We start from the raw sequence: 20,123 nt of genomic DNA on the forward strand, positions 1-20,123 counted from the left end.
TTTTAATTTGCATTTATGCTTTACTAGTGAGGTTACTCATCTTTTCATATGTTTGTTGGGTTATTCACATTTCTTCTGTAAATTGCCTGTATATATGCTTTGCCCATACACCTACTGGGTTCTTTGTCTTTTTTATTGATTTACAGTACTCTTCATATGTTACAAAGATTAAAACTTTGTCTAATAGACTGTATTTGTTTCTTGTCTTTAAGCTTTCTCTTTTTTTTGCCATAACACATTTTTAATTATTTAGAAGAAATGTGCTAGAGGAAAACATAGGTGAAGGCTCTCATGATATTAGGGTTGGAAAGTCATTTTTTCTTCCTCTATTATTTCTTTTCTTAAAGAAAAAAATAAACAGGAAAATATTACCATCTAACTAGACAATAATTTTTACATTCTACATGGAAAACAATGACGCTGACACCATAAAAGGAATATGATGCTCACTAGACACCAGGTACAATTCTAAGCTCTTCATATAGATTAACTCGTTCAATCAGCACAACTATTTTGTCAGGTATTATCATCTTCTTCATTTAACAAACGAGGAAACTGAGGCACTGAGAGGTTAAGTACCTTCCCAAGGCCACAGAGCAGGTAAATGGCAAAAAGAAGATTTGAACCTAGGCAATCTAGTTCCAAGGCCCATGCTTTAAAGCTCTGTGCTATAATTCTATCTCTCAGACAAACTCTACAGAAAAATAATGTTCCAGAGCATAAGGAAGTTAGATGTGGACATATTTTTCATTGTCACCTGGGTACTGACCCTGCTTTCTTCCCTATGATGATGTTGTCTTCAAAATGCTGAACGTGGCTCAAGAACCAGGAGAGTCCAATGCCTGTCAAAACTGCTATAAAGTGAACTGCACATATTCTTGGTGTATGTTCTTCCAGAATAGTTATGTAAGGCACAGTACAAAAGGTTTGTAGCATAGCAACAAATGAGCTGTTTTGTCAATTCCATACCCTATCAGGGCACCCAGCTGCCTCTGACAGTCTTTGTGCAAGTCCAAACCAAGATATGCTACATCTGTCCCTTCTCTGTGTAGTACCACACTTCCATTAAGCTCTGAATCCTAGATATATACACTGGGCATCATAGAAAGAGTGAGTGAATATGTGTGTGTGTGTGTGTGTGTGTGTGTGTGTGTGTGTGTGTGTGTGTGTGTGTGTGTGTGTGTGTGTGTGTGTGTGTGTGTGTGTGTGTGTGTGTGTGTGTGTGTGTGTGTAAATGTGACAGACCAGAAAAAAATTATTAAAAAAAGAAACAAAAAGGATGTTAAACATACCCCAATTCACACAATCAGAACAACCCTATATCCCCTGGTCTGTGTAAAAAACAAATAATAACAACAAAAAACCCAAGTCCTGTTGTGAATCATAAACCTGCATTTAATGGAATAAATAATAAATGTAATATCCTGTGTCAGTCATGGTCCCAGCAGGAAACAGATGGTACACTCAAATTAGGATGATTTAAAGAGGGAATGTTACAGGTAATATCCCCCGAGAGGCAGACTGAGATGGAGATTAGCAAACAGGAAGTTTATAGTGAAGTGTTCTGAGAATTAAAACTTGGGGAAGAAAAGGAAGCAGAATTAGGCAGAGAGAGAAGTTGAACTATGATGCCATCTCATCTAAGGTCTCAGTAGACTCTATCAGGAGCCCTGAAGCCGGGACAGTTCTTCAGAGTTGTCCAAAGTTTAGCAGAGGTCAGGCCATTATGCCCCCTGCATTGGCCAATCACTGGCTATTGACTGCCCATAGGAAAAGGCACACACTTGGGCAAGGCAGCTCCTTCAGGAGAAGGCAAGTCCCAGAGAGGAGAGGACTGACACCTGAGGGCATCTAGTGGAGTAAGTCCTCCCATCCTGAAGAAGGATCTTGGCAACACAGCACATCAGCTACTACAGGGTTTCTTAAAGAAACTACTTCCCAAAGTACATGCAGGGTGTATGAAAAATCCAATGGAAAATTCTCAGATAACTTCATTCATACAAAGAGATACGAAGCGTTGCAGCTCTCCAATGAGTGACTGAACGGACAATGGACAATGGCCGGACCACATATAAAAATAGAACCCTCACACCAACCTGTAGCAACCAGGCCAGGAAACGAACTCATTTACTATAGTAACCAGCCCAGAAAGCCAGTCTGCTCTCTATAAGTCAATTTTGTAGAGAGTCAGATTTCTGTTTGTGGCCAACAATCCAGGACGCCAAAGAATAACTCCTGTTATTCGGCACCGAATGTGGCCACCTCCAGCTTAGGACCAACGAAGAGAAGTCAAATATGCTCCCCAAACCAATCACATACGATGCCCTAGTTGGCCCACCTGCAGTTCCCCCATGCCAACAGCCTGCAATCAGAGCATCCCTGAAGCCTTCCCCTTTTTCCACTATAAAGCTTTCCCACTCGTCTGCCTGCCTTTGAGTCTCTGCCAAATCACAAATGATGGTGGCTGACTCCCTTGCTATAGAGAGTTTAGAATAAATAGCCTTTGTTCTCCTGTGGGTGGTCTTCATTTATTTCCACACAAGAAAGCCTCCACTGAGAAGGTGATCTCAGTGAGAGGACAATTTGCTTCGTCCTGAGGCATCTGGACCCAAACCCGGAGTTTCTGAAAGTCATCCAAGAATTTTCTTTGCTTTACAGCATAAGTATTTATTTACTTTTGGCTGCATTGGGTCTTCGTTGCTGCGCGGGCTTTCTCTAGTTGCAGCGAGCAGGGGCTACTCTTCGTTGAGGTGCGCGGGCTTCTCACTGTGGTGGCTTCTCTTGTTGCAGAGCGGGCTCTAGGCACATGGGCTCAGTAGTTGTAGCGCATGGGCTTAGCTGCTCCGCAACATGTGGGATCTTCCCGGACTAGGGCTCGAACCCGTGTCCCCTGCACTGGCAGGTGCATTCTTAACCACTGCGCCACCAGGAAAGTCCCTACAGCATAAGTATTTAGAATAAAAAATATATATCAACTTGCTTTTAGGACACATCTAGGTGGACAACAGATCTAGAAAAAAGAGCAAGTCTGAGTTGAGTACACCAAAAAGATTTAAGGAAGATCTTCCAATATACAGGAGTAGGAAACAGTCTTCAATTTTAACAGGCCAGTTGACAACAGTCTACACTCAGTTATTCCAAATATTTTACATGAGCATATGCCCTGGGGTAAGGTACGTTGCAAATGTTCGAGATCTGATATGAATAGGCAGCTTTGAGAGGAATGAGCTTCAGGGAAAAATAAGTTACTTTCTCAAGTATAAAAGGGACACTTTCTGTGTTCTCTTCTTCCCACCATGAATCACCCACCATGCCCACGGAAACCAAACTGGGTAGCTTCTGTCTGAACCAGGAGCTCTTGTTAAGATCTCCTTGTTGTTAAGTGTGAACTTAACTTTCAGGCCACACACTAGCTTATTAACCCAAATAACTGATTCATGCTGGACATTTGCAGAATTACAGCAGACCAGTGGCAATGGAGAGGGAGAGGAGAAGGGGGAAATTACACCATCAAATAATTTAGTAGGCAGTTAACTATATCACCTCAAGCTAGGCCTGAGTGAGACTAACTCCTTAGCCCTCATTAACATCTCAGCAGGCCTTAGTTTACCATATTAGCTAGCTGAGCCCCTAGAGAAGGACTCCAGATGGATTCAGCTTAAAGAGAGGGGTTTCTGGGAGGCTTGGGGTTACCATAAATGGCACATGAAGCTTATATGGGAAGTTGGGTGGAGAAAACATTGATTGGAGAGCAAAATAGAGGACTACAAGGAAAACCAAGCTTGCCTATGGCTGACCCTGACTCTTAGCTTAACTAGCTCATGAGCCAGTTGTTAAGTGAAAGTCTTTAAAACACGGGCATATTATGTATGATTAAATTCCTGCAGTGAGAATAGGAAGAGTGGCCATTAGAGATTACTTAGGAAAGCATCATTCCTCATCTGCCCAGCCCAACACAACCCCTCCTAACCACCAGCCAAGCCCTCTCACTGCCAGCCCACTCTAAGCCCTACGGTAAAGGAAAGGTCTTCGGCAGGGCCAGGCCTTGCTCCCCATGGCTATTTGATTGACCACCTTGACTTCTGCGGGGTGCTGGCTGATGAAGGTACTCCCATTCCCTGGTGGTCTCCAAGTAATATGTATGTACTTCCCCAGCTATGTGGTTTGAAGCCTGCTCCCCTGTCTAACTGAGAGGTAAAAGGAGCAATTATAAAATGATTACTATAATTAAACCTCGTAAAAACCCTATGAGTTTCTTACTCTTTATACTTTACACTGAAGGGGAGCACAATATGCCACCCCAAAATATGCCACTTTGGCATAAGGATTGTTTTGAGGTGAAAGCAATTAAGAGACAGCAGACATAGAGGAACTCTCTTCCCTCCTCCTTCTTGCCTAAAAGCAGGGCACAAATTTCTCTTTGTGAAGGTGTCCCCCATTCCTCCTCCCACACCAGGAAGAGGAGAACTAGTCTTAATCACAGGAGGGACAGCACCAACTTAAGTCTGCATAACAAACCTTACTAAATAATCCTTATCTTCCATTAGTTTCCCCCATGTATTTCCCTTCCCACAATTTACAGCCCCTAAAAGCCCAAACCCCTTTTCCTTTGTCTAGTCACTTCTCCTCAGTGTACTGCCCTTTGTTAAAATGGCATATAAACTCTCAAGCTTAGTCACTTCTAGGCTTGGGTTACTACTTCTTTTCTGTGAAGCTCCTGTATGCCTGCATAATAAATCTTTTCTCCTGTTAATCTGTCTTTTGTCAGTTTAATTCACAGACCCCAGTTACTGAACCTAAGAGGGGACAGCAAAAGCTGTTTTTCTCCTACACCAATAACCCCACTTTGCAGATGAGAAATTGATTACAGAGAGAATGAGGGCAAAACAGCTAGCAGCCAGTGCCAGGATTTGGAACCAGACAGTGTGATTCCAGTCCCTACGCTCTTTCTTTTTTAGCCCTATGCTCTTTCGTAATTACTCCACTACAACTCCAGTTTAGAAAAACAGTATTCTTACAGCCCAGTTTCACACAGGGGTCACACTGTATTCGAAATACATTTTGAGTCTCTAAATAGTAAAATCATACTCAGGCAAGAAAAGTTGTAAAGGAGCATGAGATGGAAGCCTGAAATCTGCCTTAGGAAGTCTCAACCTGGGGCACATGCCCATTGAGTGAAGAATCTCTTTGAGTGTTTTTAATTCCCTCCTCCATCTCTCTTTGCTGCACACATACGGGAAAATTCACGTATGTTAAATATGCATGTGAGGTCAGGCCACTGTGTGCAAAGCAAGGCAAGCTGCGTGGACTTCCAAAAGGACTCAGAAATATAATGAAAAAGAGAATGGATGATAAGGACAAAAGGCTTGTACACCGGTCAGCTTCTCTACCCATGTGCTGCTTCTAGGCAGCCTATGATTACAAAATGTGATTTCTGCTGGTCAAGTGAAGGCAGCTCTAAAGCCTCATGTGATCGGAAAAGTGCTGGGCCGTGCTTCCGGCGAGCTCAGGAGGAGAAAGCACGGCCAGGAGGGTGGGGGGAGCAGGGAGCACCCCACCTCAGGGAGGGCTCCTTCCAGCAAGGATGCTGTGGGAAGGCACGGCCTGAGTGTTTCTGAATGCTCTCCTACTTCCTTCTCCCTCCTAGGATTGCTAAAATATCTCCAAACGGCTTCAGGGCCCTGGACCTAGTGGAAGTGTTTGGATGGGCTGTGATGACGCCATGCACACATCCATGCAGCTCCCAGAGGCTCAGGATATTTGTCTGTCAAGGAAGCTGCAGCCCACACTTTCATCATATCAATAAGACATTCCAGGTGGTGAGTATGAGGCGAATGTCTGCACCCCTAACTTGGACAGAGACACTTGGCTTCATATCATGGGATGTGAGCTGTAACCAGAGATGGCAGATGCTTCACGTCCCACCTCATTACCTAATCCCTTCAAATGAAAAGCAATAAACATGCTGCTACCTTAAACATATCATGTTTGTTCCACATTGATGGAAACTCTGTGCTCTAGCTGCACATACTAGATTTCAGGTCGTTGGTTAGTAACAATTCATTACTTTAAAACAAACAATTGAGGCAGTCATTAGAAGGGCGGTTACTAAACGGGGAGCCTGAAATACCCCTTTCAGTCTTCGCTGAGCTCAGGATCAGGGGACTCCACAATGATAGACTTTGGAGGCATGCACCAACCTCCTTGGCAGAGAGATTTTTATACCTCCACATTCCAGGAACAATGATGGGGGAGGGCAAGAGAGAGGAGGGGAAAGAAGAGGGGACAAAGAGAGAGGAGGGGGGAAACCCAGAAACGTGAGAGGAAGAGAATGGGGAAGGGGAGAAGGAGGGGAAAAGAGGAGGGGAAGAAGGAGGAAGGAGGTAAGAGGAGGGGAAAGGTTAGGAGGGGGAAGGGAGAGGCAGTAGAGGGAGAGGGATGGAGGAAGAGAAGGAAAAAAGAAAAGAAAGAAAGAAATGTGCTCTATCATATACCTTATGAGTTGGAATTTTAGGGGAAGAAAAGCAGTAACAAAGATTTTTTTGTCTGTTTGCTGTTTCTTAATGCACAGAGGATTTTTGTTGCCACCGCTGCAGCTGGCTATACTCCATGGTGACTGAGCATCTGTGGGGGAAAATACTGAATAGAATGGCTTAAGCAACCTAGGGAAAGAAGAAACATGTAGAGGAAAAAGAAGCCTGGGGAGAGAGGATGATGAGACTTTTACTTTATTATTACTGCTATAACACAAGGGAATCCCATGTTGAACAGATTCCAAAGTACTGCTGACCTGATTTTAGTGACATTTCTAATCCTGCCTAGAAGCACTCAGTAATTGACAGCAGGTAGATTTTATTTGAGAGAGAGGAGGGAAGGGAAAGACATCAATCATCAAACGCTATTTACCATTTGGCTCCCACATTGCATTGAACCCAAAGTAGGAAACAAAACAATGTGACAGAACAAACAGAAACAAAGGTGGGAAGGTTCCAGGGGTTTCTCACGGGGCTGCAGTGCAGGTCTGACAGAGGCAGGGGCACAGGAGCAGTTACTGAGCACTGCAGAAAAAGTGCACTCAGAGCCTGCAGTTAATTGCCCTTCAGAGTGTTTTACCAGGTCTCATATTGTTCAGTATTTTTCTTTGTAAAATGGTATATATTTTATTTTTTCTCAAAATAACATTTCGGCAGGGAGTCACAAAAATAAGGTGGATAAACAAAGATTAGTGGCTGAGATCTGAGGACCAGCAGCATCAGCGTCACCTGGGAGCTGGTCAGAAATGCAGAACTAGGGACCCGCCCCAGGGCAACTGAATGGGAATCTGGACGTGAATCAGATCTCCAGGGGATTCACAAGCAGACGAAAGTTTCAGTAGCTCTGGTTAAGAGAAAAAATGGAATGCTAACGTCCCACATACTTATTTATCTGGGGCCTTTGTTCTGTCTGAGATCCACTGTACCCACCTGGGTATGCCTTTGTAACAGACCTGTGCAGCCTCCATCCCCTTCCCCATCTCACAGCCCAGGCAGACACTCCTAACTGATGAATCAATAGCGGATACCTAGAGCACTGTGTGTCCTTAACTTGTGAAGTTAAATCTAACTCATCAGAGTTGGTATGCCGGCTTAGGTTCTGTGTGTGTATACATGCATGTGTGCGTTTTTATCAGTGGTTCTCAAGCTTTAACATGCATCAGAATCATCTGGAGGACTTGCTAAAACACAGATTGCTCAACCCCAGTCGCAGAGTTTTTGAATCAGTAGGTCTAGGGTGGGGCCTGAGAATTTGCATTTCTAACTCATTCTAAATGCTGATGGTGCTGGTCCAGGGATCACACTTTGAGAACCACTGGTCTCTACCCTTCCCTTACCCCCCTCCCTCATATAAAGGCATTGTTCTTTATCCCTCCCTTTAGAACCTTCCTCTGAAAGGTGAGGTGTAGTAGCTTGATGCGGTAGCAGATATTAGCTGCTTGCCCTGTTACACTTAAAAGAAGTTTTACGAATATTTTAAAGGGAACTCCTAAGAATACTGTCTTAACCAAAAGGTCTAAAGATGGATTTTAGAAGAGTCATGTGTAGGGGGTGGGAGATGGGTGTTTGGGGGCTGGCAGAGCCATGTTGTGTCCCCCAAGTACCATCACCTAGACAGTTGCCCCCTAGGCCCCACGAGTAGGACCATGGACAGCTCTTGTGAATCGTCAGCAAGGCATGGGCCACTCTGCCAGGGAGACCCTTTTCTTTATCATAAAAGAGAAGGGGAAAAACCTACAAAAAAAGGGGAAAGGCTGTCTTGCAACATCTTTGGGAGACAAGTAATTTCTTTACCTTATTTTAAAATGTGAAGCCTTCTTTATTTCAGGGAATGTAATGAGCACTAGAGACAGTAAGTCAAAGACATGGTTCCCAGATCCAAACATGAAATCACAGGGTATCATGAATAATATAGTGCAGGTGAGAACCAGGTGCTATGAGAAGAGAAGAAGGGAGGCTTATTCATCCCAGAAGTTAGCAGGGCTTCCTGGAATAGGGGGGTGGCTAAGCTGATTTAAATAATGATCAGGAGTTACCTTAGGCAGGAGAGTATCATAATAGATGCATTTACTAGACCTATTACAGTTGGCAACTTTGTGGAGAAAGGATTGGAAGAGTCAAGACTTGGGACAGGGGACTGGTTAGAAGATGGTTATAGTAGTCTATGGAGACCCAAACTAGAAAATTGCAGTGGGGAAGAGAAAAAATGGACAGTCAGGAACCATTAAAGAAACAGAATTATCAGGTCCTGGATTAGCTGTGGATTAGCTTTATCATGCTTGTCCAGAATGACTACACAGATGTGTGGCCACAGCCCATTTAGGACTGCTTTCGAAAGAGGACCCCATCCTACTTTAACCCTCTACTATCACCACCATACTCTTTTCTTTCTTTTCCACTGATTCCTCCAGAACTGACCAGCGTCACTTCAGTACTCTTGTTTTCAGCCATCCCAATCAAACAGGACTCCTTATGGACTATGTCACGTTTGTGTACCACCCCACAGTGTCTTCCCTGGCCCTACCTCCCTCCTCCAGGTACCAAACTCTGCTAACAGCCCCACTACAGATATGACTGGTACCCGGCCTCCTGGGGGACCTTTTTTTTTTTTTTTTTTTTTAACAACAACTCTTCTAGTAAAATGCCACTTGCATTTATATACTTGTTTCTTTGCAGACTTGTGCTTAGATAAGGCCTGCCTCCGAGCTATCCCTGCCTTTCTATTCATGTTCCTATCTCAATAACATCACAGTTTTCTTTCTGAATCAAGATTGGGGGAGGGGGGGCGGGAGTGCCGTGCGGCTTGCGGGATCTCAGTTCCCCAACCAGGGATTGAACCTGGGCCACAGCAATGAAAGAGCCTAATCCTAACCACTAGACCACCAGGGAACTCCTGAATCAAGATTTTTGGCTACCCCTTCCAAGTAAATTCCCAGCCCCATCTGCCTCAGCAACTTCAACCCCTGGTTATTACCTGCCATCGAGGTATTTCCATTTAGTCCAAGGGGTGTCTCAATACCCACTATTTGGCCATTGCAGCAGATGCCTCTGGTACCCTAGATATATCCCCTGGGCCTTCCTTTGACTTTAGCCAAAACTATGGTGTTCAGTTCTGTGCAAAAACCCATTTCTGCCTTCATCCCACCGGAAGCCACACCTCTTTCAGCTTTTTGCTCTAGGATCTTCTCCAATATACTAGTAGTTTGCTCTGCCTGCACGTAAGCATGACCCAAAAGTGTGGGAAAGCCAATGACCCCAGGGGCAATTCTCAAACAATAGGGGAAGGGAGTGATGAGTAAATAGATAAAAGCTCTGGGTTTCTATCAGTTTCCTTATACTTATTAGAAGGCCCCGGTGGAATCAAGACCCTGTTCCTCATAGCAATGACCTCAATTACAAACCCTTATATTGGGTTTTCTACCTTCCCTGTCTCTCTTTCCCACTTCTCCACTCTTGCTTCCTGCAATTATCTCCCAAATAAACCACCTGCACTCAAGTCCTTATCTCAGTTTGGGTTCCCTCAAGGCAGAGTCTAAGATAGTCATATAGTATGTTTTACACTCTCTTCTAAAATTACTCTCTTTCCCAAAAATGCCAAACAATATATACCCTTCAAGAGGAAGAAAGGAAGGGTATAGAGATCTATGGGGTAGAGGTAAGAAAGGCAGTATTAAAATAGAGAACTGATGATATTAGGCACAACAAGGAATTTTATATGCAGACAGAAGTCCGAGGCCCAGGTTGTCAGTGTCCTTTGAGTTAAAGAACCAATCTGCAGGCAGACCACAATACAGACTTAAGGCTCTCGGGCAAAGGGTACTGGGGGGTTGGTGTGCCAACAAGGTACTTAGTATCACAGTCTTTAAATTATAATATGATGGTACCTCTGGCATAGTACAACATAGAGACTCTGACATGAGATCAATTAGTCTAGTGGTAAAAAATAACTGTTGACTTTTTGGGGGGCAGGAGGACAGAAGGTGAAGAAGAGAGTGTTTGGGAAGGGATGAAGCAAATGTTAAAAAGCAGCTGAGAGAGCAATTGATCCTTAGTGCTTTCTGACAGGAACTATAAGAACCCAGACTGTTGATGGTAGAAAATAGGATATAGACCCACCCTTAGCAGATGCTGTTGGTGCCCAGCTCATATGCTCTCATATGCACTGTAGTGGGTTTAAAATAGTCTACAGATTCTTTGACACACCTCCTTTCAAAAGGTAGAGACTGATAACCCTCCCCTTGAGTATGGGCTGGAATTACTGATTTGCTTCTAATGACAACAGAATATGGCAGAAATAGAATATGGCAGAAATAGATTATGGTGTGTGACTGCCAAGACTAAGTCATAAAAGGCATTGTTCCTTCCTCCATGCTCTCTCTTGGATCACTCACTCTGAAGAAGTCAGCTGCTATGTCTTGAGGATTCACAAGGAGCCCTAAGGAGCGACCCATGTGGCAAGGACATAAAGCTTCTTGCCAACAGTCACACAAGTGAGCCATCTTGGAAGCAGATCCTCCAGCCCCAGTCAAGCCTTCAGATGACTGAAGCATGACTACCATCTTGAACACAACTTCATGAGAAACCTTAAGCCAGAATCGCCAGTTAAGCTGATTTCCTGACCCACAGAAACAGTGGCTTAGAAACAATAAACATTCATTACCTCACAAAATTTGGGGGTAGTTTGTTATGCAGCAATAAATAATTAATATATTCACTGTTCTAGTGCACGCCAGCCCAACAGCTACCAAATGAAGGCACCTGTAACTCTGTGCCTGAGGGCTTTTTCTGGCTGCTGGAGCCCACTCATTCCACATGCAGGGGCAGGCCAGAAGTATCAGGGAGTCAATATCCCCAGAAGTAGCCCTCCTACAATGACTGACAGTTTGCTGGATAAACACTCCAGGCTCCTTGCCCCTAAACGTAGAACACCATCTTCCAGAGGTTCCCAAAAGAATTGAGCCTCAGGTGGTCACAGGTCAGTAACCTACTCATTAATGCACATTTTACTGGCTTCCATTCCATCTCCATCTTACTTCTCTATTCTCCTACCTATGACTACTGAGATCATTTCCCAAACAAAGTACTTCTACTCAAATCCTTGCCTCTGGGTCTGCTTCTGGGGTAACAACTTAAGACACCACCAGATAATTTAGTCTCATCCTTTCTGTTAAAATAGGATAAAAATTATGGGAGAAAAAAAAATGTATAGAAGGAATTAAGGGAAATTTTCTCTTTTTTTGAGACAAAAATGACTGTCCTTGATCACCTAATATCTTCTAGAGCAACTGTACCACTCACCACCATAAATTCTACAGATCATTGCTAAAGATTAGAATGGAAAAAGAAAAGAAAAGGGTTGATGACACAGAAGATATGCCTGCTTCATCTTCAACCTGGTATAGCAGAAATCTCTCGAGTGGGGCGCTGACCTTGAAGGAAGTGGTTTTGGGTATACCATACTCTTGATAAACTGCTCTACCTTTCCGCACTTTATCTGATTTGGGTGGGGGTAGCCCGTAACAAGATTTCCTGTATTGGAATTAAGGAAATACAATTCATGAGCAGTTCCATGATTCACTTATAAACATCTTCCCAGCTTCACCAACAGAGATATATGAGCCTTGATTTTTTTTGCCTTGGGGAAAATGATAGCCTGAGGGAATAAAGCTGGAACAAAGAAGCAGAGGAGGAAGGTGAAGAGTGAGGGTCCTGTAGCATTTCAACTTCTGGTTCCAATTATTTCTGAATCCATTATTATCTCTGGCCTTCTTACAGATTGCTTACATAAATCAATAAATTCCTCTTTGCCTTACCTAATTTTTGGTTGCAAGTGAGAGAAACCCAACATGCGAATACTGATTACAATATCTTATTTTAATAATCCTGAAATAATCAGGCATTTCTCTTCTTGAACCTCCAGCTCCCAAACTGGTCTTAATCAGGCTAATTGAGCTTAATTTAAAGGCCAGCTCTTAAAAAAGAGAAAGAGGATGCACTAAAAAATTATGTCAGATGCTTTACAAAGAGAGTCTTAAAAGCTGTAATTTAACCTTCACAATTATCTTTCAACATAGATATTCCCATTTCATATATCAGGAAACCAAGGCTCAGAGAATTAGGAAATCACTTGCCAAAGGTTACCCAACTAGTAGTGGTAAAGCCACAGATGATCCCAAAGCACAAGGCTTAGTCCAAGTGCCATCCATCTCAATCCCTGGCCTTTTATGACTCTATGAGGTCACATTTAACACCCTGTCATTATTTTTGCATTTATGTATTCCCCGAGGGTGACCCTAAAATGGATCCTTCTTGCACTCACAAAAAGATGACAATACATGTGGTAAGTGTGGAAGTGTATCACACAGATCTCCCTTCAAGAAAGTGCTTATCATTCAGCTGTGAGAACTGCAGTTAACTGACAACTTCCCTCTTTTGAGTCAAGGTTTCCTGGGAAGCCCCAGCTGCTGACTGACCATGGCAAGAGTCATTTCTGTCCAGTGTGGGCCTCCTGTAATGAGCTACCCTTGCTCTAGCGTTCTCCACTGGTTCGGCCAAGGCTTTGTGATATATGCATCACAGTCTGAAGCTCTTCTGTCCAGTCTTGCTTCTCAGTCCCTTTCCTTGGGAGTCAGCATCACGGCCTGAAGGCTTTGCCTGCCCCATCCTGCTTCCTCTGTCTTACCTTCCATGGGCATTTATCCCCCAACAAGCCACTTTGCACTTTTAACACCAACTCAGCGTCTGCTTCCTGAAGACCCAAACTGGCACACTGAATAGTGAACGAATAAGCAAGAGAAGTAGAATGCAAGAGAAAATCGTTCTTTCGCAAGACATGTGTTCCTACACACAGAGCAGATTGTGCTGACTATGCCAAATGGCTTCCCTTAGCTGCTTCCCTGAGACCTGTCAGGCACTAGTATTTATGGACCATTTCTGTCTTAGTGATCCAGCCCCCCTTTACGGAGATGACTGCTTCACAGCCTTGCCATAGGTATTTACCATCAGGGCTATTACAGCCCACTGAGTCATCCAGGAGAGAAATCCAAGTGGATAATTAACATCCTGAGGAAGGTAACTGTGGAACACTTAAGCACAGGGCCATAACTTCTGGTTCAGTGTCGGTAAGGACAACCTGTAGGGCATATCGTACTTAATGAGTCAGTAGCTACCTAAGATGATTAGAAAAACCCAAAGCATATTATTTTTATCACCATGTGCAGGAGCTGCATATTATGTCCTTTTGACCTATTTTGTGCTCTCATTCCCAGCTAAATGATAACCATTCAGGAGTGGAGGAAACAAATGACTCTTCTCATTATTAAGGAACATTACGTGTCCAAAGCATGTTTTTCTGAACAGGAAACTTGCAGGGCCGGAGCTTATCTCCTTTATCCTCGTGAGTTAATTTACGGTTTTAACTGTAAAAAGGATTCTCCTTCTCACTTTGCTGGACACCCACACATTACAGTCCACAGACAGAGCATACATTGATAATTAAAGGGACAGAGGTTGGGTATGACCTTGGAAAGAAAAGCTGGAGCAGTGCCCTTCAAATAAAAGCGGAAACACGTTGAGACAGGACAACTAGCTAACCAAAAGTTTTAGTCTCCCTAAACTGCTCTACTAGTTTAAATGTAACTGTCAGTTACCCCTGAAGAATGTCATTTCATCCCTTCTCATTTCTCACAGTTTCCTCTCCTCATTCTCATGCTACAGTACGTATGCCCTACTCACTGTGTACCCAAAATACATGGCGTTTTACCATAGCAGAATGCTGTTAGTTCAGGTCCTCTGGTAAGCAGACACTGAGAATGAGTTAAGAGTATAACACGTGTGCTGGGGAGTAATACCTATGAAAGATAAATGGGGAGAAGGCACGTTTAGGCACAGAAAGACTTGAGACCAGGATGCCAGTCAGACTCCTGTGAAAGAAAAGAAGGAAGGAAGCAGAGTCCAGCAGGCAGAGCCTCCGAATGCAATGCAGCTGGGACAAATCTGGTCAACACAATGGAGAGCAATGAAGCAAAGATTGTCCATTAGCAGAGACCCACATTGTGCACCAACAGCCAGGTCCTAATATATCCCTGTCATGTCATGCTCAGTCATCATCTGGGGGCTCCCTGAGAAGACCATGGCCTTGGCTCAAGTGCTGCAATGGACCTCAAAGGTGCTGAAGCTGGAGGCTATCAGCTAGCCACATTCCTCGCCTCACAGCTGATCAGCAAGTTTTTTTATTGATGGGAGATCCAAGTATCACACCTCCATGGTTGCCATGATAACCTAATCTATCGGGACTGCTATACAAGCAGCAAAGTTTCATTTCTCGATCATGTTACACCTTCTTCATGCATTGGCTGTGGATCTTCTATTTTGCCCTCAAGTTCAGGACCCAAACTAAGAGAGCAGACACCATTTGGAGCATTGCCAATAGCTATGGTAGAAGGATAGCTCTAGTGGGTTTCACACTAATAGGAGCTCACAATTCATTAGCCAAAATGGGTCACATGGTCCCACCTAACAACAAAGGGGTAGGAAGTTCAATCCTACCATGTGTCTGGAAAGTGAAGAGCCTGAAAGGAGCAACACCAATGACCACAACAGTAAACAAATTGGTAAACTCCCCAAAGTCTCCTTTACATTCTACATAAACAGAAAAGGCACAATTTGGGGGGGGTACTCAATAAGGCCAAATGATGTTTCTTTGTTTCTTTCCCAATAACTCAGAAGTAATCATTTCTCTAGGAATCCTTTCTATGTATAGCAATGGAGACATTTACTAGCCTTGGAGCAGACCCTCCTTGTTTTGTAGGGAATTAATTAAATGTTCCCTTTTGGCTGCACAGAAGCAAGGCAAATAGGAACTCACTGTTATGGGAAGAAGATTTGGACCTCTAGCTCTTTTCATCATTGGGGCAGAATCACCCAGCCACCCCCAACCCTTGCCCATTTCCACTAACTGTAAAACTCCGTTTTCTGAGAAAGCCATGGGAAATTCTGCTGGGGACCTTCTGTAACAGAAGAGGTTGAGACCACAAAGTACTTCCTGAGACTCAAAGTTATTGAAATCCATTTTGGTGGTTAGAGGTGTTTCTGGCTATGACGTAGTGATAGAAAAGATAGCCACACCTTGATGATAAAACCTTCCTGCAAGTAGAAAGAGACTGGACCGTGATGGTGGCTTCTAAACCAGGATTTCCATAGCTGAAGGTGGATATGGTTATGGGTTTGTGAAAAGGCCAACTGAAGATTCTGCCCCAAAGCTCCTTCTGGTTGTGGAATTTGTTCCAGGGATGTGCCTATGAGTAGAGACGCTAATTAACAAACCACTGTAGATAAAGAATTGTAACTCGGAGACCCAGGCAAGTCTGGGATGGTCTACAATTGTGGGTAACACAGGAGGTACTACCACCAGAACAAGAACAGTGCCTCAATCACCAAAGGTCACTTGATAGAGACAGAATTGAGTCACATGGCAATACAAGTGGCAGCCCTTGGAGTTCCAAGCAGGTTCTTTGTTTTTCTCCTCCTCGAAGTATCACAATCAGGGTGGACTCTCAGAACTAACTCAACCACTGTTCTTGGGCTTATTACAAAAACAGGAACCCAGACAGGAAGGCTGAACTCCTTGCTAATATAAACACAGGAAGACAAGTGAAGCTCAGGGCATTGTACTTTGGGACATTGTTTGTCCCTGCGTCTAATGTGATTCAGAAAATGTTAATATACAAAGCTATGTTGTCACACCCCAACGAGAACCCCTAAGGGCAAATTTCTCTAATTTGTTTTTAAATGATCTGTCCTGATTCCTGAGGTTCCTATTTGAATATAGAATTGTATAAGTCACAATCATCAGTAACATTTCTCTGACTCTTTTCCCCACGCCTTCTAAAGCAGGATCTTCAGGCCTGGGCGGAGGTAGAGGAGAGGAGGGACGCACTATTTCTGGGAATCTCCAGGGACACTTGGCCTGAGCTCACAGGAACATTTCTCTTTGCCACTCCATGGCATCAGCCATTTCTCTCTCCTCTTCCTGTGCTTCTCTGAAGCTGAGATGTCAGCCCGCTCATGCCCTCAAGAGGCAATGCCCTTCAGTTTATAACAACCTGCCATCATAGGTGAGGGCCCTGGTATTGCCACCCCTTAAGAGAACTTATGGGGTAACTCACTGTGTTATACAAAGCCTCTGTCCCATTGCAGCTGGGCTATATCTTCTCAGAAGTGGGGAAAATTCCTCTCTGCTCATCTTTGTGTTTTAAATGTTACTCTGGAGGGAATTCCCTGGTGTTCCAGTGGTTAGGACTCTGTGCTTTTTCACTGCCGAGGGTGCAGGTTCAATCCCCGGGTCAGGGAACTAAGGTCCCGCAAGCTGCACAGTGCGGCCAAAAATGTAAAAATTTTTTTTAAAATAAAGGAAATGTTACTCTGGAAATAAGACTGCATTGTTTCAAGTCCTAAGTCCCAGACATTTCAGTGTGACCATTCTGCTCATTTTCACCTGCAGCCTTCTCACCCCGGGACTCAGACATTAGTCAATGGGGGCTGGACTGAAGGATCGGCTGAGTTGGGAGACCATGTTGATACTCAAAATCATCTCAACTATTCAAGACAGGGGTGTTGTTCTTTGGAATGATAGTTGAGACAGTCTGGTTTGTTCTGAGGGGTAATTTCTCAGTAGACTTCTAGGTCCCTCACTGAGGAAGAAACATGGCGACCCCTAGCTCCACGGAGCAGAGGCACGAAGCTCATGGAGAGATCATCACTACACATACCGAGATCATATTGTCTCATGTTCAGTAAAAAGTGGTGGCTGGACAATGGGGAGTGAAAAGTGAAGGGCAAGTGTCCCAGCACTTAAGAGCCGGGGTCAGATGTCTCTAGCTCTCCTTATAATTTAGATGCCATCCCTTCATATCTGTTATCTGCATTGCATTAACCTGTTATGACTAGAAAAGATAGGAAACAGAAAGATAGGACAATGTCCTCTTTCCAGGTGAGGGGTTTATTGTGAGCACAGGTACTTAGATGGAATGTGAGAAATATGCTGAAGGGACAGTAGGTTGATCAGCTTAAATGACACAGAATGACCATTAAGGAAAGTGTGGAAGAATTTGCCTAGGAAATGTAGCTCGTGGCCAAATGGTGGATGGTCTTGACTATCAGGCCATCAGTTTGGTGTCTTTATCATTTACAGGATTCCTGACCAAACAATCCTATTTGTAGTCAGGGTCTTAGAAGCATATCTAGTACCTAGTAAGTATTAAATGTATATTTTGATATTTGTGTATACTATTTTTCAATTTAATTGTGATGGAAAGATGATCCAGACATATGCTCTGATCTCAAACAGCTTTGTCTCTCATGCCTTGTTACAGAAGGCCAAATTATAAAACAATGTGATAAGTGCTGTCAGAGAAGTAGGCGTGACATTTTCTGGGCACAGAGCAGAATCTTCTTATCCTGGCTCTGCCTGGTGGAATCCAGTAAGGCAACATAGATGAAGTGATATCTAAGCAAAATATGAAGAGTAAGTAGCCTTTTACCGGCCGCAACAAAAGAATATTCTCAGAAGAAATGGCATGTGCAAAGGCAGACCAGGCATGAGAGAAAAAGCAGGACTGCTTGCCTGGAAGGGAACTAGTCCCACCTCAATGCCTGTTTTGTATTGTTTCGTTTTGATTTGTTTTATTTCCCTTTAGGCTCTTCTTTGGAGGGACCCGAGCTAAAGTTTGTGAATAGGTAGTGAGAAAGTAGAAAATCACGCTGCTAGTGGCTGGACCATGATGCCCCTAACTGAACATAAGCAATGCTCACAGGATATAAACAATGTCCAGACAAGTACTCTGTGACTATGTTTGGAACATGGCAGGGACAAGGCCACTAGACAACCACACATTCACACACATATGCACCCCATGACTAAACATCCCCTTTCTGACTAACATGGATTACTGAGGCTTCTTCTCAGTGACAACTCTAACCCCACTTTAATGCTCCCACCACCTAAATAAAAATTATTTTAAAAAAAACCAATAACTGAATTGCCTCTGCTTTCTGAAAACATCTAAATCAGAACTGGTCCCCATTCCCTTAAATCCTCCTTAGGACCATCCAGCACAACTCCACGTCCTGTAAGAAGCTCCTCTCTACTCCCTCTTACTGAGCTGTCCCTGGAGTGTGCTCTCCCGTGCTGCAGCAAGCTAAACAGACCTGTCTTTTTCATTGTTATTATTACAGGTGTATTCTTGGCAGTATTTGGTCGTGGGTTCTAACAGCCATTTATTTAGAAATGCTACCAGGGAGCAGGAGTGAGGGACCAGAGGTGGGGTGATGGAAGGAGGGAAATTCAATATAAGGATATATTATCAAGTTGGTCACTACTATGGGTGATTGTTGACTGATCTTCCGGACCTTCTGAGGAACCTTATGAAACGTGTCTAAGAATTACCTGTCTAGGGAAGAAAAGAGGGAAGTATTTGCCCATTAGTTCCTGTCCTCTTTGATCAAGGGACGTTCTACTTGTATTGATTCCCTTGTACAATATGAATCAGAGTCAGAAAAGCCCCAGGGCAGAAAGCAAGGGGGACTCAGTGTGGGCTCGGGGCCAGGTGCTGTCTGGTGGCCCCTGTGCACAGTGGCTGAAGCCTGGTCAGGACTGGTCACTACAGCAGTAGCTGGAACAAGAGATGGAGCCAAGAACCTGTGCAGCAATGCCCAAGAGGTCTCCTTCATGCCAAATTTCAGTTCTGCTGTGAGAAACAGTATTACCAAGTTGTCAAAGATAGAGCTGAAGCGGAACAGAATATGCCACCCCAAAATATGCCGCTATGGCATAAAGATTAATTTGAGCTGATTGCTTTGAGAAACAGCAGGCAAAGGAGAAGCTCTGAAAACTGAGTAGAAATTACTCTTTTGTAAGAGACATTTACATTTTTAAGGGAAATGTCCATTTGTACAGGTGTCTCCTTCTCTGTACCAGGAAGAAATGGATGACTCTAAATTACAAGAGAATCTTATCAATGGAGGAGGCCAACCTTACCCTTGTTTACTGTGCTTTGCCTGGTCACCTCCCATAACTGGCCTCCCCTTCAAACCTTTCTTTTCTTTTATCTTTAGTCTAGATGGTATTTAAGCCTGAATTCTAAGCCACCTCACAGAGTTACTCATTTTTCTCTGGGTTTCTTCCTTGTATACATGTCTGTTCTGTTCTTCTCTTGCTAACCCGTCTTTTATTACTGGGGTGCCAGCCAAGAACTTAGAAAGGTAGAGGAAAATTATTTTTCCTCCTTCACATAGCACCACAAAGTTTCTAAAGGAAGCCCAATCACGAATGAAAATTAACAAAGAAGATTATAAACTGAGCACGCAGCTCCAGTGAGAGAGTGGAAATGAAGACTTGGAGTCTTTTGGGAGTTGGTGGGGGACAGAGTTGCTGGAAACTACACTGACACATGCAGAATTGGCAAACAAGTGTTTTCTTCCTGAATGCGATGAAATTCAGAGAAAGTCTGCAAAGAGACAGAGTGAAAGAAAATTTGGGTTATTATTTTAGAAATGGATTTTGAAAGGGGGAAGACTAAAAAAAAGAAAAAA

Source organism: Eschrichtius robustus, chromosome X (assembly GCF_028021215.1).
Source record: "Eschrichtius robustus isolate mEscRob2 chromosome X, mEscRob2.pri, whole genome shotgun sequence".
NCBI lineage: Eukaryota > Metazoa > Chordata > Mammalia > Artiodactyla > Eschrichtiidae > Eschrichtius > Eschrichtius robustus.